General features: G+C 38.3%; 1 pseudogene; it reads right to left on the bottom strand.

Moving 5' to 3' along the window:
• LOC142176286 (receptor-like protein EIX2) overlaps positions 1 to 23,512 on the bottom strand; it is a 50,336-nt pseudogene that overhangs the window by 8,026 nt on the left and 18,798 nt on the right.

Here is a 23,512-nt window from a genome sequence, read left to right on the forward strand (position 1 = left end):
AATTTTTATGTGTTACAAATAATGGGTTCTGCCAAGAGATGGTGGAAGGATTTTTTATCGACCAGGCCATCTGGGTCGCTTGCTCTTACTTGGGACCAGTTCTCTCAAATATATTTTGAGAAGTTCCTTCCTGTCACATTGAGAGAGGATTATCGCAGGCAGTTTGAGCGTCTCCAGCAGGGTAGTATGTCTGTCACTCAATATGAGACCCACTTTGTGGATCTCGCCCGTCATGCTATTCCTCTACTTCCTACCAAGAGAGAGAGAGAGGAGGTTTATTGAGGGACTTACTCAGCCTATCAAGTTGCAGATGGCCAAGGAGACCGGGAGTGAGATTTCTTTTCAGATGGCTACCAATGTCGCCAAACGAGTCGAGATAGTTCTTGCACAGGGGAAAGGTTAGGGGTCTGACAAGAGGCCTCGTCATTCTGGTGGGTTTAGTGGTGCCTTATCTGGAGGAAAGGGTACTTTTAGTAGAGCCCATCTTCCTAGGCCATTTCATTCAGCACTCCAGGCATCCCACTGTGCTTCAGGTGATCGTGGCCCTCATATGCCTTATTCCAACCAACTAGCCTATAGTGCACCTCCGCTCCAGAGTTTTCAGGGTGGTTACACAAGCCGGCTGGGTCAATTTTAGGGTCAACAGTCACAATAGCCGAGGTCCTGTTATAATTGTGGTGATCCGAGGTACATTGCTAGATTTTGCCATCGAGCATCAAGCAGTTCACAGCATCCAGGTTCTCATGCCATGGTCCCGGCACCGGGTGCTTCACCGCCCGCTCAGCCAACTAGAGGTAGGGGTCAAACAGCTAGAGGTGGAGGTCAGGTCGCTAGAGGTGGAGGCCAACCAGCTAGGGCCCATCTTAGAGATATAGTTTAGAGTGGTGAGCCCAGCCCCGATGCTATGCTTTTCCGGCCAGGCCTGAGGCTAAGTCATTTGACGTTGTTATCACAGGTATTGTTTTAGTTTGCAGTAGAGATGCTTCATTTCTATTTGATCCGATTTCTGCTTATTCCTACGTGTCATCCTATTTTGCTTTATATTTGGTTATGCCTCGTGATTCTTTGGAAAAGCTAAGATTGAAATTTACTAACAAATCGGACTTCAAACCTAAATTCATTCTAATTATAAATTCTCCAAGAGGAAATTGCCTCATTCAATGTCATGAAAATAAAACTCCCCAACAATCCTTTTTGAATGCCACTCACGCCACAGGCTTCTCAAAAATCCTTGAATGCATTTAGAGAAAAGCATGTAGTCATAACACATATAGCACGTTTGGCCAAGCTGCAAAAATCAGCTTATTTTGAGAAGTGCTATTTTTTAAAAGTGCTTTTCTTAAAAGTACTTTTGGTGAGAAGCAGTTTGTGTTTGGCTAATTAGTTTGAAAAGTACTTCTGAGCAACAATTAGTGTTTGGCCAAGCTTTAAAAAACTGTTTTTAAGTGTATTTTTCTCAAAAGTACTTTTGGAGAGAAACTACTTTTTTCTGCTTCTTCAAAACTGTTTCTACTTCTCCTCAAAAGCAGTTTTTTCCTTCCAAAAGCTTGGCCAAACACCTCAATTTTTTGCCAAAAGTGCTTCTGGCAAAAAAAAAACACTTTTGACCAAAAAGTAGCTTGGTCAAACCGGCTAATAAACGGACTAGTGAACTAAATAATTGTCACCAATATCATCCTAATTGCGCACACACTTCAATCCCTCATATCAAAGCCAAGCGTATCTGAATTAAATAGCGCTGAAACCCATAAAGATATCTAATTATGCATTAATTTATGCACAGAAAATTCAATCAGCTATCAATTGAAATAAATAGTCGAGGCATTTAAAAAGTTATAAAAAATACATAGTTTGAACTTTATTATTTTGGCTATAATTGTTTTTATATTTCTAAATTATGGTGCTCTAAATTTTATTTTATTTTTACAGATTTTACCTGAATAAGTAAAAATACACAGTTAAAATAAATAGGCATTGCATCAAAAGAAGAAATAGAAAGATTTTACAATTGCAAGTTCATTATTTTGGCTATACTTTTTTATTTGATAAAAAATATTGGAGCTGTAGCCAATTATTTTTTTATTGATCTGACTCGAAAATAAAAATACACAATTAAAATAAATAATAATTATATATAAAAAAAAACAGGAAATATACACAACTGGTACTCCATTATTTTTGCTAAAAGTTTTTTATTTGACTAAAATGATGGAGTTCCCACCAAACGTTTTACAAATTCCACCAAAAACAAAAAAGAAATATCTGCTTGGAACAAATAGACATTATTTCTTAGAAGAAGCTAAAAATAATAAAAGTTAGAGTAAAGTCCACATTGTATGTTAAGATGAAGCAAGAAGAAATACATAGTTGTAACAAATAAATCATTATATATATGACTATATAACAATTAAAAGTTAAAAAATAACCTATTTGGAAGCTGATTTTTCAATTTTTCTTCACTTCCATGCGCTTAAAAAAGAGTGCACCCACACTCTTTGCTACATCAACGTCCAGGGGTAATAGCTCTCAAAAGCCAAGTTCAGGGTGTAACTAAGACCACGAATAATTTAAGACTGTAACTAATAATTCGTGCCAAGCTTAGGGGTTTTTTCAGGTATTTCTCCTTAATTATATGCAGCCCCAAAAATTCATTCAAACAATTTTATAACTGGTTCCCTCTAGTCTTGCTTTCAAAACCCCCCATATGTTTATAGTAAAGAGGAAGAATAGACTTGAGATGTGCGAAATTCCTTCACTCTATAGGAAAACTAGCAAGTACAGGGATTTCGGCTCTAAAATTCAACTGAACGAACAACAGGAACTTGTGTTCCAAGAACCGCAAACCAGCAACACTCGAACATCGCCGGAGAAACCGAACTCACCTCTAACTCAATCGAACTCCATATTTTGATATCAAAAAATCAAAGAGAAGTGTATGCGGTCAAAATCGAGGAGCATGATTTTTGAAGTCTTAAATTGAGCTATGAGTCCGAGCCCGGGCGACTAGAGATAGAGGTCAGACCCGATTGAGGAACATGCACCTCGAGGAAGCAGATCGAAGACCAGGCTCGATCTATATCGAGGGAAGTACATTCTCGAGGTCAATCAGGAAAGAGCGAAAATTTCTTTAGGACACGTGGACCAGGGCATTAATTATAGGATAAGGGTTGTACGAAATGGTACAGGTCCATACTAGGTCGTTATACACCTGTACCAATAGGATTCTTTACCTTTATGAGCAAGGTAATATATTGGGGTTTTCTCCTCCTACATAAAGGGGAATCCAATCATTTTGTAAGCATCACATCATTCACTGCAATAGAACATTCTTATTCTTCTCTTGTGTAACGTGTTCGGCAATTACTCTTCAGCTTTATTGCCTTTACTTTATTGTTCATACTTTATTGATCTTAGCTGACCTCGAGGTCCCTAGACAGTGAGCTCGAGGCCCCTACTGTTTCGACAACATTTATTTAGTTCATTATTTCTTCTTACTTAAGCTCAATATCACTCGTATAATTACTAGTATTAGATTATATCACGTATCTTTAAAACCACAAATTATCTTTAATTGTTAAACCCATTTTTTGAGGTAAACAGTTTGGCGCTCACCGTTGGACTAAAGATAATAGTGATTATTTTAGTGCTAGCTTTCTGATAACACCCATTGTTCTTCACACTTTTTCTTGTCAAAGACTCTTTGATTTCAGGATTTATCATGTCTAGCACACAGAATGCGCTCTTTCACGAGGACGAAGGTCTAGGAGAAAATAGCGGCATAGGGCCCGGTGTACCACCTATAAACACTGGGGAGTGCCAAACATGGAGCCAGTTGATATCAGCTCCCATAATGCTCTAAACGCAGAAGCAGACACAGACCCCGTAAGGAATGGATGCAGGGAAGCCCAGGCCGGAGGGAAGGAAACACGAGCACTAGAAGAAGGATAAGTCAGCCTCCGGGTGATATTCGAGATGCTGCAAGCTCAGCAAGTCGCCATCACTCAGCTCTAAAGTCAGAATAGAACTCCTAACACCGGCGAACCAGTAAACACACAACACGAACCAGTGCTTGAAAGGCCCGATGAAAGCAGCTCGGGGACTAACCGTACAATCATGAAAACGCTCGAGGAACTTACTAAAAGAATCGAATCAGGAGAAAAGAGGATAGAAGACAATGATAAAAAGGTGAAAACTTATAACTCCCAGGTGGACCAAATACCGGGGAACCTCCAGTTTTGAAGGGTCTAGATGCCAAAAATTCATACAAAAACCTTTCCCCCCAAGTGCGGCTCCAATGCCCATTCCCAAGAAGTTTCGCGTGCCCGATATACCAAAATATAACGGAACAACTAACCCCAGTGAATATATTACTTCATACACTTGTGGGATCAAAGAAAATGACTTGAATGATGATGAAATCGAGTCAGTATTATTGAAAACATTTGGAGAAACGTTGTCAAAAGAAGCTATGATCTGGTATCACAACTTAGCACCTAACTCTATTGATTCATTTGCTATGTTGGTGGATGCCTTCGTAAAAGTACACGCCGGAGCCATAAATGTTGCCACAAGAAAATCGGACATATTCAAGATAAAGTAAAGGGACGACGAAATTCTAAGAGAGTTCGTGTCCCGATTTCAGATGGAAAGAATGACTGGGCAGTTCAGGCCTTCATGAAAGGTTTGAATAAAAGAAGCTCGATAGCATCTGGATAGTAAAAGCAGAACTTGATTGAGTATCCTTCTATGACATGGTTGGATGTGCATAATCGGTATCAGTCAAAAATTAGGGTCAAGGATGACCAGTTGGGAGCCCCCTCGGGCTCAGTTCAACCAAACAGGTTCGCAGCCAAACCCCTGAAGGACACAAACTGGGGATCAAGATTCAAAAAGGAAAGGTATCAACGTACGTCGAAGAAAGAAGGAACATGTCAAGGCACAATGCACCTCTGAATGATCGAAGAATAGATCGAGGCCAAAGCTCCCGGGGATTTATGGGCAAAACCGGATCCGACAGGCTCTCGGGACCAATGGAGTCCCCCAAATTATCAAAATACAGCTTCAGTGTCGACGCTTTAAGTATCGTCTCGGCCATTGGCAAAAGTAAAGATACTAGATGGCCCAAGCCCATACAGACAGATCCTTCTCAGAGAAACCTCGACGTAATGTGTATGTACCATGGTACTCATGGGCATAAGATTGAGGATTGCAGACGGCTTAGAGAGGAGGTAGATCGACTATTCAACGAACGGCACCTTCACGAATTTCTCAGTGACCGGACCAAAAACCATTTCTGAGAAAGAGACGCAAATGGGAAGAATGAACCCGAAAAACCCCAACATGTCATTCATATGATCATCGGTGGAGCCGATGTCCCACAAGGACCTATATTCAAACGCAATAAAGTGTCCATCACAAAGGTAAAATTGACTCGGAGCTATGTGCCTGAGGACACCCTATCATTCTGCGACAAGGAAGCAGAAGATGTATCCCAGCCTCACAACGACTCCCTGGTAATCTCTATCCTTTTGAATAAAATTTAGGTTAATGTGTTTTAGTGGATCCAGGTAGCTCCGAGAACATAATCAGATCAAGGGTCTTGAAACGACTCGGCTTGCAAGATCAGATTATACCTGCATCCCGGATACTGAACGCCTTTAACATGGTAAGTGAAACAACGATGGGAGAAATTATCTTGCCTGTAAAGGTAGCCAAGACCATACAAGACACTAAGTTCCATGTCATCAAAGTGACATGGGGTATAACACACTCCTAGGGAGGCCGTGGATACACAATATGAGTGTAGTGCCTTCGAATCTCCATCAAATGATGAAGTTCCCGAGAGAGGAAGGAGTGAAAACAGCCCACGAAGAACAGCATGCTGCAAAAGAGATGTTCGCAATCGAGGAAGTGGTGCCGATACCAGAACTCCTAACCTCGGAGATATCGACCTCCAAAGGTAAGCAGGTGGCTAAGTAGTAGTCACAGCTCCGAGCTTCGACTGGAGTGGAATAACAAGTAATTAAAGGCAAAGAAAATAATTTCCCAGACCCTCGAACCCTCGTTGTTCCCAAAAAGCCTGGTGCTACCAAGCCAACCGCCGAAAAGAAAGGTACATCTAGGAACATGATTAATCCCTGCTCTCAGGATAAAACTCATTTAGTTTCGTGTTGATAATATAGATCGCATTGCTTCACCCTGTTAAAAGATTACAGGGATTCCGCTCGAAGGATAAACAGGAAATGATCAACATTTTGGGGCAATACGATACGAAGCTGAACCTAGAGAAGCATTCCTGCGAAGTTGACGTAGCCGAGTTTCTCGACTTTCATAGTATCAAAGCGGAGCATCAAAATCATACCTGACCAGGTCAAGGTTCTCGGAGAAGCCATGGTTGCGAATAGCAAGACCTCGGAATTGTTGATAAAGGATCTGACGGCTCGGCATAATGAGCTCTCAAAGGCTCGTTATCTCGACAATACCCCTTCTTGCACAAAGGCCGTAGATCGTAAAGCATGTGTTGCACTCTTTTTTCCTTAGCTCGAATTTTGTCCCAAATGGATTTTACCGACAAGGTTTTTAACGAGGCAACACTTATAAGCTATCCGAGGAACGACCAACAAGTATTCAAGACTTATTTTCAATCAACCTTGAATACTGGGGGGCATCACCCTCGGAGATCACATTTTTGGGAAATATATTTCATGCCTAAGGGGGCCTCGATAAGAAAACTTTGTAATGGGCCAAACGGTCAAACGAGCCTTAGAATAGTCAAGCCCCGGCAGCAGAACATATACACATGTATCGTCTATTTGAAGAAACACTCAGGTTATATCAAAAATACTTTGTGTCTCATACAAGCTCTACACTTACAATTCTATGGGAAACGTCTTAAAAGCCAAAACATAGAAGCATCCCAAATACTCGGGTATTGCCATCAAAATTCGAATTAATAAGACCTCAAAGAGGCACCCGAAATTCGAATTAATAAGACCTCAAAGAGGTACCCCTTCTAAACAACGGCCAAGGCCAATATCCACGGGGACTAACTTTTCAAACAAGTTCAAAAAGTTATTGGGAAACAAGTCCAAGTGACGTACTCGAAGGCTACGGCCATATAAAAGACTACGGTCATATAAAGGCTACGACCAAAACAATGCGGCACTGAGACATCCGACTTACGCTATAAATTAAAGGCCTTCAACTACTAAAAACCGGTTAAATCAGGCTACCCTCTGCAAAAGCAAAATATAAGGTCTTCGATAAATTCAGCCCCCAAAAAATCTAAGGGCTTCGACAAATTCAGCCCTCAAATAAAGGTCTCGATAACACCAGCCTTCGGAAAAACCTTAAGAGGTATCCGATCATGCCTACAGAAATGAAATGACTAGTAAGGTTCCGATACGTCGAACTTTTGAAAAATCCAACGGGTACAAAAACACATGCTAAGGCATAATTAAAATTTCACTAAGTCTTTTAACCGAAATGAGGGAAATATTATATAGTCATTTTTAGAGGCCAAAATGGCCCAACTTAAAGAGCCTAAGGGCCAATATATAAGATCCCAAGGGTCGATCTTAAAAGAGCCTAAGGGCCGATATATAAGAGCCCAATGGCCGATCTTAAAAGAGCCTAAGGGGCGATATATAAGAGCCCAAGGGCCAACTTCGAAAGGCTTAAGAGCCAAAAACTTATAGATCGAAACTTCGCTCTCACTTCAATCTGAACTAGAGGTTCACAATATCCCGAGCTTACATCAGGATCGATTTACACTTAGCTCGAAGATTATTGTATCTATCGATAAATATCTAAGGGTATATAACACCCTGAACCCTATACCAATCTTCAGACTAATCATTCAAATAAAGTCTTTCATAAATAAAAACAATGCTAAATCCAGCACAAATCAAAGACAAGATAAAAGTTCCCCTCGTATTTCCAAAAGATGATTACAGGAAATATTTATACCAGGGAGGTTTACAAGAAAAAACGAAAACAACTTCAGGGTCACATCCTTAGCAGCTACATCTTCAGGAGTCGCATCTTGGAGATCCTTATCCTTATGGGCTTCATCCCCGTCTCTTCACTCTCATAGATACTGGCTAAATCATCCTCATCGGAAAGCAGAGCGACCGCCTCTTCTTCCAAAGCCTTATCCGCTTCAATATCGGCTGAAAGATCGAACCCACGAGCATGTACATCCTCGAGGGTCATTCTCCAGGATTGTCGCCTAGCATGGTCAAGGGCGCTTGATGACTTAGCCTCTACTGTAGAAGAAATCTTCTTTGCCCGAGCATTAGCGGCTTCGGCATCGGCTCGATATGAGGCCATAATCGCCATAGCATTAGATTTGCCTTTGACCAGCTCAGCAGCAGATCTGGCTTTAAGCTTCTCGATCTCGAGTCCCCGAGCTTGACTCTCTTCCTTCACACCTCGAAGCTGGCGTTCGAGCGAAGCTAAATGTTCTCTTAAAATTTCCTTCTCGGAGGCGAGATTGTCCATACCTTACCTCAACCCTAGGGTCTCATTTTCTTTCATTTTAAGCTCCTACCAAAGTTGTACTTCCAAGTCGGCCTTCTACCGAAACTACAAAATTAAAGGTGTCAGTCGCTAAAACAAACAGGTATGCAACAGACCTTCGAGAGCTATCTTACCTTCTCAACATACTCGGACCGATCTTGACACGCTTTCATCAACTCAACTCGTAGATCATAGATCTCCATCTCTCTCTTTGCATATAAGGCTTTGACGGTGTCCCACTCCTCCAAAGTCTTCTTAAGCTCGGCCTCGCACCGAGCAAGGTCATCTCGGGACTTGGAAAATACCCTTTTATGGAGCACCACAACCTTTATGAAAGAGAAGGAAAGTTAGATTCAGAACAACTAAAATAAAGGCACAGGAAATAGAAAACTCACTTGTTCAAAAATGAAGAAAGCATTTGGGTGGGGTTGTCTTCAAGCCCTACGAGGCATTCTTGAAAGATGCCATGCCCTTCATGGCTTACTTGCACTCCAGAAGATCTCATATTCGCAACCTCCTGGATTTGCCCCTCGTAGAACTCGGGGCCAGGGGGAATCATCCACATTGATCACCCCGAGTGATCCACTCGAGGCATTTTCTTTTTAAAGAGGCTCGGGTTCAGGATGTTCAGCCTTGACCTCATGATGATCCCCTAAACGATTCACCTTATTTTTGGACAATGGTTCGGGGACTTTGTTTGAACTCCCTTCAGAGATTTCTTCAGCTCTAGAGTGGGCCTCATTAGCCGCCACTTGTTTGGTGGGCTTCGAAACATCATCATTCTTTTTTTTTTACGATTTACTAGTATACAGTCGTCATCCTCTTCTTCCTCATGTTCCCGAAGGTGTTGGGCCATTTCTGGAGATAAGGCCATTGTATCGGCCTTAAATCTTTGAGCCACGCTCGTATTTGTGTTCGGAGGATTTTTGGATGAGTCTCTTCTTCTTTTTCTTTCCTTGGAAGGCTTTGGAACCTCCACTTCATCAGCCAGGGCCGGTCGTAACTCGACGGCATCACCAATACCTACATGAAACTGAGGTAAGTATCCCATAACAGAAGTGTAGGAAAACAAACGAGAGAACTCACCGTGGTTTCTGTCCTCCCATTGATCCTTGGCCAGATCTTGCCAGCAACACTCTGAGTAAGAGAAGGCTAGCTTCGAGACCCAGCCCTCAAGGTCTGGGACCCCACCAGGAAACCAAGTAGCAGTTGCATCATCGTAAAGAGGTTAGATCGATAAAGAATATAGAGTCAGGGAAAGGAGAAGAAACCAAGGTATAAACCTATTGCATACTCACGTTTCATGTTCAACTCTTTGGGAACGGCATCCAGCAGAAATTAGATTGGAAGTCTTGACTCGAACAAACCAACTCATCCACCCATAGTCTTTGTCCTCATCGATACTAACAAACAGAGATTTTAAGGACCAGTGTTGCAATTTTATCAAGCCCCCGCGATAAAGTCGGGGACTGTACAGTCTGATCAGGTGATCGAAGGTGAAGGAAATCCCCTCGATTTGGCTCGGAAAGAACCTGATTAAGTAAATGATTCGCCAGAATAAGGGGTAGACTTGGCCGAGCGTCACTTGGTATCGTTGGCAAAAGTCAAGAATAACTGGATCTATAGGACCCTGAGCCGGAATTTCAGGGCCCAACGTAAATGGGAGGTGTATACGCTCAGGTACCCTGCTTTATATGTTGTAATGTTCTCCTTAGAGGAAGGAATCACTATTTCTTTATTTTTCCATTTACAATACTCCTTTACTTGCTTGAGCTCGGCCTTGGTCACCAGACAAACATATCGAGACATGGGCTCACATCATCCTGGTGTCAAAACAGGTCTCTCGATTTTAAAATCGTTTGTTATTTCACATGGCGGGGGAGTAAACTCCTCAATACTAGGAGGCACTACCAGTTTACCTTTGGTTGATCGAGAAGATGATGAAGCTTTTTCCTTTTGAGGAATAGATTTATAAGTTTTAGCCATCACTATGCAGTAGATCCGGGAAAATGAAAAATGTTGTCAGAAAAGAGAAGGGAGTGCTCAGGGAAATTGAAAAAGGATAAATGAGACTTTGAAAGTAATATGGGAATAAAGTTTGTAAGGTTGTGGGATCTATCTATTTATAAAGATTAGTTAAGCGTGCTGAGGAAGACAAAAGGTTGACTGTCAGCCGCCTCCAATTAATGATTTTGGGAATCGTATAGAAAGCAACTTTTCAGTCACTACAACGCTTATGTCATAATATTGACATCAGGACCAAGGCATCGAAAATTAATTTGTCGACAATCATTAAGGACAGCTTACAAGTCGAATTCGAGCAAACACTCACTCGACTACTAAGCCCAAGAGCTACCCGAGTTTGAGAAAATTCTCATTCAGGGATTATCTATAAAGCCTAAGGGCTATCTTTATTTTGAGTTCGAGCATACTCTCACTCAAATATTAAGCCCAAGGGCTACCTGTGTTCGAAAAAATTCTCATTCGGGGATTATCTATAAGGCCTAAAGGCTATCTCTATTTCGAGTTCGAGCAAACGCTCACTCAATTGCTAAGCCCAAGGGCTACCCAAGTTCGACCAAATTCTCATTCGGAGGCTACCTATAAGGCCTAAGGGTTAACTTTATTTTGAGTTCGAGAAATTACTCACTCGACTGCTAAGCCTAAGGGCTACCTGAGTTCGAGAAAATTCTCTCTCGGGGACTATCTACATAGCGTAAAAGAGCTAACTTTATTTCAAATATGAGAACTTGCTCTCACTCAACTCGGACTCAGAAGTCCCAGTGTCCTGAGCTCGCATCAAATCCATCTAAGCTTAGCTCGAGGATTAACAAAGAACCTTAAGAGGTGTTATATTAGTCGATTAAAACCTAAGGGTTTGTTATATTACGGGTCCATTATTTGGACTAATAGTTAGAGTTATACACTCAGATTTTTCACAAACGAAGGCAGAATGGAATTCAATACTAATGGAAGATGAAATAGAAAAATTCTTATATTGACAAATGATGTTTACAAAACCCATGAGGGACCCTTACACAGAAACGAAGAAGCAAAAAACAAAAAGTCAAGAATCTAATCTACTCTAGGGGCATATCCTCGAGAGTGACATCTTCGGGAACCTCATCCTCGGGGACTCCATCTCAATCTTTACAGAAAATTATGGCATGGTGAAAGCGAGTATGGGTCTTGTCAGCACAACTATTTTGAAGCAGCTTCCTGAGACATTGTACCGGTGTGGGAGGCAAAATTTAGTAGATGATAGTGCCACCTCATTCCACGGAAAGCAAAGGGAACGAAATGCCACACCAGGTTGAAGTTAAGGGAGATGAGCAGCTGTGTAAATTCGCATATCTTCTTATACGGGAAGAATTCAGTGCCCTTCTCTCATTGTCTCGAGCCAACGACAACAACCCAGTATAATCCCACTTAGTGGGGTAAAACTTTGGAAAAAAGGAGCGATGGCATAATTGGTATGATTGATGCCATATGACCTTGTGGTCACAGATTTGAACAATAAAGATAGGAGATTAGAGGAAGAGATAGAGAAGGGAAAGGCCTAAAAGTTGATGAAGAAAGAATGAGTATAGTTTTGTTCAGCCAAGTAACCCGTTATTTATAGAAAGACAACGACAAAACCGACGGCGCATGCAATGCTTTTGGGGAAATAGACCGGCAGTACATTCAATGCTTCTGGGGAGATGAACCAACGGGACGTTTCAATCACTTCAAACGCCCACTTCACGAGCATGAAAACATCACGAGAGGCTCGAAAAAATCGAGATTTGAATCGTTTCATATCATTTCATTCAAAGAAACACGGGGACTATCTGTATGCTATCAAAATTGAGGAGCATGATTTTTGAAGTTTTAAATTGAGCAATGAGTCCGATCCGGGCGACTCGAGGTAGAGATCAGACCCAGTTGGGGAACATACACCTCGAGGAAGTAGATCTAAGACTAGGCTCGGCCTATATTGAGGACAATACATTCTCGGGGGCAATCAAGAAAGAGCGAGAATTTCTTTAGGACACGTGGACCAGGGTATTAATTATAGGATAAGGGTTATACAAAATAGTATAGGTCTGTACTAGGCCGTTATACACATGTAGCAATAGGATTCTTTACCTTTATCATCAAGGTACTAAATTGGGGTTTTCTCCTTCTATATAAAGGGGACCCCAATTATTTTGTAAGCATCGGATCATTCACTACAATAGAACATTCTTATGTTGCTCTTGTGTAACGTGCTCAGCAATTACTCTTTAGCTTTATTGCCTTTACTTTATTGCTCATACTTTATTGATCTTAGCTGACCTCGAGGTCTCGGGACAGTCGAGCTCGAGGCCCCTACTGTTTCGACGGCATTGATTTGGTTCATTATTTCTTCTTACTTAAGTTCTACATCACTCGTATAATCACTAGTATTAGAATATATCATGTATCTTTAAAATCACAAATTATCTTTAATTGTTAAACCCATTTTTCAAGGTAAACAAGAAGAGAAACTGAAATCCCTTGTTGTTTTCTGATTTTGAAGTAAAAAACAAAACTGAAGAAACTTGCAATTTTTTTATCTATGAAAGAACTAGGAAAATCAGAAGAAGAAGATCAAAAATCAGAAGCAAAAATCCTAGAACCTTTCGCTGCTTCCTTTCTTTTCGTTTTTTGTCTCTCACTCTAATGTCCAAAAGCCTTAATTAACACAAAAAAAAAACAGAAACATTTTTAATGTATGTTTCTTTGTGGAATCTCAATGAAAATGAAAAAATAAGGAAGAAGATTGAAGAGTTCCTACACACTAGTTCCTCACTCCTTTTCCTTTTTTGTCCCCAAAACAATCTCCCTCAAATAAAAAAAAAGACCCCTTTTATATCTTTTTCTCAAAACTTCTCTACTTCCTTTACAAGAAATCCCGATTTTTCAAAATAAAAATCCAAAATTTGATTTTAAAATAAGTAAAGGACAACTGGAGTGAGTAGATCAAGTGAGGCTCAATCCTACGCTCCCTATTAATCCTATCTCCGTTTTCAAACAAATTTCGTGTGAGATTAAGAGCGCGTGAGGGGATGAGGCAGATTCGGATAGTACGGACAAATCTGTTATTTGTCAGGCCATGTGAAAGAAAGATAAGGGGGAAGAGGGGGAACCAATCACATGCCATATTTGACATTTCAAGCGAGTTTGGACGGCAGCAGCGGGCGGCTGGGTTGGTGCGGCTGGTGGTGGGAATTTTTGGGGCTAGGGTTTGTGTTAATTAGGTTTTTGTGTAATAGTGTGAAAGAATTATGGTCGTTGGATTTGAGTAGGGTGAATGGCTGGGAGTAAAACTGTACTGGGTCAGGTAGGACATGGGTCGGCAGGTCATAGGGGCTAAGGGATCTAGGCTTGGCTGAATTTTGGGCCTAATGTCATGGTGGTTTGAAATTTGGGTTAAGAAAACTGAAAATTCCTTAATTGAAAAGGGTTTTAGCATTGTATGACAACTTAACCTAATAAGGGGAAGTGCATAGTTAGCCAGTAATAAGATACGTATTTACTTTTAAGTCACTGTTTAAAAAGTCTTTAGTTACTGCTTTAATAAACTTTTTCCCGCCCGGATGAAAATATCCTTCTGCTCATAAAGTTCAGGACCAAATGTATTTAACTTATGAGCTTGTTACTGTAAGTTCAGGTTTAGTTGTCCTTAATTTATAAGTCTAAGTTTAGGACTACCTGTCCTTAACTTTTGAACTTGTAACTCTAAGTTCAGAACTACATGTCCTTAACTTTTGAACTTGGAACTCGAAGTTCAGGACTACATATCCTTAATTTCTGTGCTTGTAATTCTAAGAACTACCTGTCCTTAATTTTTGTGCTTGTAACTCTAAGTTAAGGACCAAGTGTCCTTAATTTTTGAACTTTCAACTTTAAGTTCATGACCAAGTATCCTTAACTTATGAGCTTGTTATTGTAAGTTCAGGACTGACTGTCATTAACTTTTGAACTTGGATCTCGAAGGTTAGGACTACATGTCTTTAATTTCTATGCTTGTAACTCTAAGTTAAGGACTACCTGTCCTTAATTTATGTGCTTGTAACTCTAAGTTAAAAACCAAGTGTCCTTAATTTTTGAACTTTCAACTCTAAGTCCAGGACCAACTCTATTTTACTTTTAAAAGAAACGTAAATTTAAATGGTTGCACAATCCTACGTGAAAGTTAATTAATAAGGGTTTAAAATTGTTCTTTTGGGTTGATGTATTATAGTAGAATTATATAAAAAGGATGTATAAAGGGTGTGAGGAACAACGAGAAACCTGCAACATCTTGCTAACCTTACTAGCACCAAACACCTTGTAAACAATGGCAAACTTGTGGGGATCACCAGGAGGAAAGTAAAGAGCAAAGATACAGTCTTTGGCACAACGATGCCTTGATAATTTGCAAGAAGCACAAGGAGAAATTAATATGCATTTCCATTTGGGAAGGAAAAGATAGAAGAAAGGGTAACACCGTCTTTTCATATTAATTTTAATAGACTAGTGGCTATTTTTGCTCATCATTAAAAATGCTGGATAAAGAGTAAATACCACTTTAAAAAGTAGTTATCCCATGCAATTTTTACACCTAATAAATGGGAGAATACTACCGTGTATGGCCATTGAAAAAAAGTATTAGCCCAAAGTTTTGCACGCAACCCGAAATGTCCAATCGAATAAAACTAATATCAAATTGTAGTCCATCGGATAAAACCAACAGACAAAATACAAAAGACAAAAGTAAATTTTGGTACTAACTTTTTTATCTTCCCTAGATATTTTTCCTTCCCAATACCAAATTGTTTTCTCTTTCTTACTTTTTTATCTTCCCTAGATATATTTCCTTCTCAATACCAAATTGTTTTCTCTTTCTTAAGTATCACACTTGACTTTTTACTTTTTCTATATTTTTTTACTTCTTTTCTTCAATTCTTTTAATTCTTAACACCTTTTCCCCCACTTTATTCATGTTAACAGTACTACTAAAAATCTTTGATTGAACATAAAATGTTATTAAAAAATCAAGATTTTTTCATCAACTAACAATTATTTTACTATTTTCCCAACAGTAGCACCTTATTACATTACAATTAAGCCTTTGATTCAATGGAAAACAATAAAAATCAAGACTTCTTACATCAGCTTTAAAAAATATCAAGTGTTGCTCCATAACCAAACAAAGGAGTGAAGCTTCTTTTTACAATAAACCACACTCCAATACTTTTTTCCCTTCCCTCCAAAAGGTTTTCTTTCTTAGGAGTTCTCACACATAATTAGTGGTGATTTTCATCTCCTTTCTTTAGTTAATTTCCAGTTCGACTTAGTCTTTTTCAATCATATAAGTAGAAAAACAATAGTTGAGAAAAGTTCAATCATATATACATGTATAAAGTGTGTGTTATGTATGTATAAAGTTGTATATACCGGATAATTTTAATGAATTATAGTTTTGTGATAGAAAAGTTTTTATATATATATATATATATATATATATATATATTGTATGTTATATTTCGACAGTGTATCCTTAGTGTATATTGAACCTATCTCGAGTGTGCTTGTGTATCTAAAGTGTATATATTTGTGTACCCCAAATGTATTTTGTATCGTGAATATATAATCTGTCTGAACAATGTATCAAAACTGTATATACATGTTTTCTATTATGTAAACATAGTGTATATAAATTATATACACATTTTTTATGTGTAATGTGTGCAAACTGTGTATTTAGAGTGTATCATGTATTTTTGTATAATGACAGTCTTTTTTGTATAGTTACATCTATTTTGTATATTTTTGTATAGTGATAGTCTATTTTATAAATTTTTTGTATAGTGACAGTCTATTTTGTATATTTTTTGTATAATAACAGTCTATTTTTGTATATATTTTGTATAGTGACAGTCTATTTAGTATATTTTGTATAGTGAAAGTCTATTTAGTATATGCATTGCATAAAATTTCTATATAGGGTGTATCATACATCTTCCAATGTATTCACATGATATATCATTAATGTATCCCGAGCGCTTTTGTGTATCTAAAGTGTATAGACTGTTCTACAATGTATAAATTTTGTATAATTTAATGTACTAATTTGAATCTTGTTAGTACCATCTTGAAACCCTCTGCAAAAAACAAAACATAACACCCAAAATGAAAATGAAAAAATATCTGAATTTAGCATTATTATAAGCCTAAAAGGCTGAAAAACATACCTGAAGACAACAGTTCGATTAGAAGGTTTACCATTGGATCCAACAGTAGCCTAATAATACCAGAAGCAAAATTAGATCATAAAAACTGTTTTTTATTGTTTTAGAAATTCTTTTTAATAAAATTAAGAAAAAAATTGGAACAAAAATGAAGGGATCTTATGAGCTAAAAGTAGGTGGAATGCTTAAGATGGGAATTGGAGCTGAGGGACTTGAGAAGAAGTTGTTTCCATGGCGCTGTTGCAGATCTACTCATTTTCGAATTATTTTTTCAAATTCTGAGGAGAATTTTTGTATTTTTGGCTGCTGAAGTAAACTGCAATTTTATTTATTCTCCATTTTTCAATAATTTTGCTTACTATTTTCAGGTTTGACTATAGCGGATGAAAACATTACCAACGGCGAGGTTTATGACGATGCGCCGGTGGAGATCGTCGTCGACGAAACATTCGATGTTGCGTCGAAAACCTTTGCACTGAAACAGAAGATAGCGGCACTGGAGCAAGAGAAATCCCAGTTTCTTTACGAGAACGATGTGATCAAACAGAGAATCGAGAAACTGAAGAGCTCAATCGAGGAATCACTGAACAAAAATTGGAATTGCTGAAGAAAAAAGCAGAAAGCAATATTTTTGGGCTAGCCACTGGAATTATTTTGGATTATAAGATGTGTATTGTAATTTTGGGCTACCGGATATTATAGGTTTGGCCCAAATGGCTATAAATGTTATTTGCTCAATAAATGGCATAATAAAGGGGCATTTGCATCTATACCCGCTTTTTGTGTCATTGTTTTAACTTGTGCCCACTTTGCAAAAAAAATTGCGAACGTACCCACTTTTACGTATAACTTCAGCATACAAGGCTGAAGTAGCAAAGGCAATCACGCAAAACTTCAGCATTCTAGTAGACGGGCCTGAAGTAGCAAGTGTGCTGAACCAAGTGTGCTGAAGTTTTTGTTTTGTAACTGGCGAACTTCAGCTCTAGAGTTGAAGTTATTTAGTTCATTTGTAAAATGAACCAAAATTCAATTTTTTCATCAATTCTTTTTTTTTGCTATCTAAACCTATGACGAATTGCAGGGATCTGGCAAGACGTTACCCAAATCATGCACTTCAAAAATGAAACCGCTATTGGTACGTACATGAATTACCTACTTCCCAAATTCAATTGTAGTTTGAATATTTTGTCATTAAACTACTTATTGTAAACATACAAACTCCAATTCGTGACTGCAGCGCCTCTTCCCTGAAACATGCAACAAAATATCAAGACATCACTTTTCATTGTGATGTCAGCATTTGACATATTTTGGGTAATTAGATAGATGTTTATCAATTGTTATCATTTTGTTTATACCAGCTCACGTAATTATTTATAATTTGTTTTTAAACAGTAGAAAAAGAAGAAGAAGAAGAAGAAGAAGAAGAAGAAGAAGAAGAAGAAGAAGAAGAAGAAGAAGAAGAGGAGGAGGAGGAGGAGGAGGAGGAGGAGGAGGAGGAGATCTAGAGAGAAACTTTCTACAAATTTGCACAAAAATTTTGTCCAGAAAAGAAATATTCTATTTTGAATCGAAAGAGGAATGAATTTGGGTGACTATACACATTCCAAGTTTTTTGAACTTTCAAATTTAGGTGAATACACATCTCAGTGTATATCAACTGATATACCAATATATATCACTGTGTATATCTGTTTATTTCATGTATATCGTGCATATATATACACATTTCTATGTATATCAATGAAAATATTGTGTGATATACATTGACATGCATGTGATATACATGTCTATGTATATCAATAAAAATTTTGTGTGATATACACACTGATATATAACAGCCAAAATATGTATTGGTGATTATTTGCGAAATGTATATTACAATTTTATTGTCTCTCTTTGTGTATATCAAAATGTATTAAAATTTTATTTTCCTTCTTTGTATATCTAAACTATGGATTTATAAATATAGTTATTCAAATTTATTTTTATCTCTATACCAATATATATGTCATAAATTTATTTTCCTTCTTGTGTATCAAAAAATTATTTTCCATCTTTGTATATCGAAAATTTATTTACTCCCACAACTATATTTATTATTTTTATGCCTTAGAACTTGCTCTAAACTTATATACATTGCTACAGTGGAAAGTGGAAAATAAAATTAAAAAATCAGAAAAGGGATATAAAGAGATTTTGGAAATTTTTAGATACTTTTGAAAGAAAATAAAAGATAATTTTTAGGAAGGTGGCTACAACCAATTAGAGGAGATAAGAGAGAAAGAACCTTTAATAAAGAAAACTAAAGAGAATAAGGCACCATTTATGGAAGAAGATATGAAATGCAGTAGTTGGTAAACGATTGCCTTATATGATGCACAACGAAGAAATGAAGAGAAGAAACGGAGAGCGATTCTAAATATTTTATTTTCTATTTTTAAGGAAAATAACTTTGTTTATTGGGGTGCCAATTTTTTTGTGCTTCTATTGCCAAACCTAATATAAGGCCAAAAAATTACCAATTCTCCTATGTGTTGTCATACCATGCCATTGTTTCTAACTAAAACCCACTTTCTTCTAAACTCTAAAGTAATATAAAGCACTTATAAAAAAATATAAAATAACTCCTAATTGATTTTAATAAATTATTAATATAAAACTAAAAATTAAAAGTGAAACTATTTTTGGTATTTTCAAAGATTAGACAAAAATAAAGCTAAAATAATATCACTATAAAAATACTAACTTAAATAAATACAAATAAAATAAAAAGTAAAACTATTTTTACGTTTTTGATTTTTTAATATACTAAAACGATAAAATAAAATACTATATATATTAAAATCCTAAAAAATATTAATATACACTCAAATAGATACGTATAAAATACTGGAGTAACTTTACGTGCTTACAAAAGTTTGTTTCCCTGGAAACTCGACGGGTTAAAGCTTTGAAATTGAGTGTTCACAGGTATCTTCCTTGACAAACTGTTATAAGATAGATTCAAGTAGCTCAAAGTTGACAAAATCGAAAAGCTTTGCGGGATTTGATCAGAAAGTTAGTTTTTTGAAAGATCAAAGGATTCCAGCACTTTCATGTCAACAATGCCATTTGGGATCCTACCTGTCGAATGATTTTTCGAGAAATTACAGAATCTCAATCCCACAAAGACTGGTAAAACTTATAGGAATATCTCTAGAGAGATTATTATTCGACATATCCATGCTTGTAAGCAATGCCAATGTGGTATCATAGCAGTAATTGTTGTCGTTAGTTGTCACCATTGCGCTTTCTCTCACTAATGCTCCAAACAAATAAAAAAGATCTAACTTGATATCAACTTCCCCCAACTTATTTCTGGTGACCATTGTTGTTAATTGCTAATACACCTTGGTATAATTCCAAAGAAACTATTGTTTGCAAGGTCTAAGATTTGAAGATCTTTGAGGTGACAAATTTCTGTCTAAGATTTGAAGATCTTTGAGGTGACAAATTTCTAAAGGAAATTCACCATAGAATTTGTTCGACCAAGGCTAAGGATTATCAAATTTGAAAGCCTTATTCCCAACCATGGTGGTAATTGTCCAGCAAGCTCATTCTCAGCTATATCTATCTTCTCCAAATTTGTGCAGTTTCCCAATGATGACGACAATGGATCGGTAAGGTTATTTCTTCGGAAGTCTAATAATTTCAAATCTCTTAAAACCTCCATGAATCTTGGTATGCCTCCAAATAAGTTATTGTGCCTCAAGATTATAACTTCCAATTCTGGTCAATTCATCCAACAATCAGGAATTTCTTCTGACAAGTCATTTTCCCCGAGGTTTAGTATCCTCAATTTGTAAGGTCTGTTCTTTGCTTCACATAAGAAGTTAGATAAACCTTTTTGTCATGACCCTAAGCCCAGACCTGGTCGTGATGGCGCCTCTCGTGAAGACAAGTCCAGCCGACACTTCCCATTTCGGTATTTAACAGTTAAACACTAAGAAACAGTCTAATCATGATAAAATAATCCAAAGTTTAAGCAGATAATGGCATAATTTGCGGAATACAATCCAACACAGCCCGATATCGGGGTGTCACTAGTCATGAGCATCTAAACAATCTGGAATAATCAGAGAAATCTACAGAGTTTAATACAGTAACTAAGAACATGGAGAATAAGATAGGGAAGAATCTCCGGGCTGCGAACACCGACAGCTAACTAGAGACTCCTCGGATCCGCCTGAGCTGGAAAGATCAACACTCGGGAGCGGGACCAGATGCACCTGAATCTGCACACGGGGTGCAGGGAGTAAAGTGAGTACTCCAACTCAGTGAGTAATAATCATAAATAAGGATTGAAAGTAGAAAATCATGTAAAGCACATTCGCAGACTATAATGAAGTAGTAAAACCAGTGAAAGATATGTGAAATTCATTTAACTCGAATTAAACTTCACCAAAACCTTTTTCAACAATTTAAGAAGGTAAATGACAGGCAATTAAGGAAAATAAACACATAAAGGTTCGCCCCTCGGGCACAATATCAACAAATCCGCCCCTCGAGCAATATCTCAGAATAATACCAGCCTCTTGGGCTATATCTCACATCACAATGGGTACCCGCGCTCACTGGAGTGTGCAGACTCCTGGAGGGGCCCGTTACGGCCCAAGCGCAATATCAAGCCATCTTCCGGCATCATCACTAGGCTCTCAGCCTCATATCAATCAAGCCACCTCGTGGCGTACATATCTCAAGTCCTCGGCCTCAAATCAAGCTCAATGTTTGCTCACAACATAGGCCCTCGGCCTTACTTAGTCAAAAATCCTCGCAAGCCACTCGGCAGTAGTAAAATAGGATTTCTCAACCCAATTATTATTTAAAAGATTATATAAATATTAAAACATAGTAAACATAGCTGAGTATGAAAACAGTAAAATATATCATGACTGAGATCAAGTATAAAGTCAAAACGGTGAGAAAATATCAATAAAAATCCTCGAAGGGTTCAAATAGTTGGCACGAGACCCAAATATGGCATTTAGCCCAAATAATGATGATAGCAAATAGGCTTTCAGTCAAATACGCGGTAAAATAGTCGTTCGAAACTGACTAAGTCACAATCCCCAATAATGCACGACCACACGCTTGCTATCAACCGTGTACGTCTCCTTGATATAGCACAACGATGTACAATTCAGGGTTTCATACCCTCAGGACAACATTTACAATCATTACTCACCTCAATCCGATCAAATCTCTAGCTCGCGACACCTTTGCCCCTCGAATCGGTCTCTACTCGCGTCGAATCTGTTAAAAATCAGAATCACGACGTCAAAATATGCTAAGGGAATAAAGCCCAACCAAAAATAATCAATATACGACACAAATCCCGAAATTACCAAAACCTGACCCCCGGGCCCACGTCTCGGAATTCGACTACTTTTACATCAATAGATTCCTTATCTCCCCAAGAGTTCATACATATCAAAAGTTCTTAAATCCGATCTCAAATGGTCCTTCAAATCCTTAATCAAAGGTCTAAGTTTTCAAGCCCTAGTTTCCCCAAACTTTGATCCTTAAATTCCATAAATTACAAGCCTAACCCGACAAATAATACCATAGAAATGAGTTTTAGGTCCAAAATCCTTACCTCAATGAAGTTCTCTTGAAATCCCTCTTCAATATCATCCAAAAAGCTCCAAAGCCGACTCAAAAATGGAGAAATAGCTCAAAAATCACGAAGGACACAATGTATACCTTCTGGCCCATGCATTTTCGCATTTGCGGCCAATTTACCGCTTCTACGGTACCGCATTTGCGATCAACCAACTGCTTATGTGGTTTGGACTTACGTTCCTCTATTCCACATTTGCAATCCCATATCTGCATCCGCGCCATCGCAGGTGCGATCCTCCTAACTGCTTCTGCGATTTCCTGCCTATTTTCCAGCTTCCGCTTCTGCAATCATTTTCCCGCATATGCGATGTCGCACCTGCGGTCCCCAATCCGCAGGTGCGGAAATACCAGAAGTAGAAAAATCTGCAACTTCACAAAATCTCAAACTCCTCTGTCAACTATCCGAAATCACCCCGAGGCCCCCGGGACCTCAACCAAAAGCACAAACATATCCCATAACCTTATTCAAACTTTTACCAATCTTCAAAACACCTCAAACAACATCAAATCAACCAAAGCACATCACATTCAAGCCTAAGTTTCCAACAATCTTCTAAATTTCGCTTTTGATAAAAAAAAACCAACTAAACCATGTCCGAATGACTTGAAATTTTGCACACACATCCCAAATGACACAACGAAACTACTGCAACTCATGAAATTCCATTCCAACCCCTATATCAAAATCTACCCTACCAACCAGAAATCACCAAAATATCAACTTCGCTAATTCAAGCCTAAATCTACTCCGAACCTCCAAAACTCATTCTGATCATGCTCATAAGTCCCAAATCACCTCCCGAAGCTAACCGAACCATCGGAACTCCCATCCAAGCCTTCTAACACATAAATCAACATTCGGTTGGCTTTTCCAACATAAGCTTCCTTAAAAGAGACTAAGTGCCTCAAACCTTACCAAATCCTCTCCAAACTTGAGCCAACCAACCCGATCACATATAGAACCGATAGACAAAGCAATAAGAAGCAAAAATGGAAAACCGATGCGGTAACTCATGAGACGACTGACCGGGTCGTCACATCCTTCCCAACTTAGACAAACGTTCGTCCTCGAACGAGTCAAGAAACATACC

The sequence above is a fragment of the Nicotiana tabacum genome, chromosome 22 (genome assembly GCF_000715075.1).
Source record: "Nicotiana tabacum cultivar K326 chromosome 22, ASM71507v2, whole genome shotgun sequence".
In the NCBI taxonomy this organism is placed as follows: Eukaryota; Viridiplantae; Streptophyta; class Magnoliopsida; order Solanales; family Solanaceae; genus Nicotiana; species Nicotiana tabacum.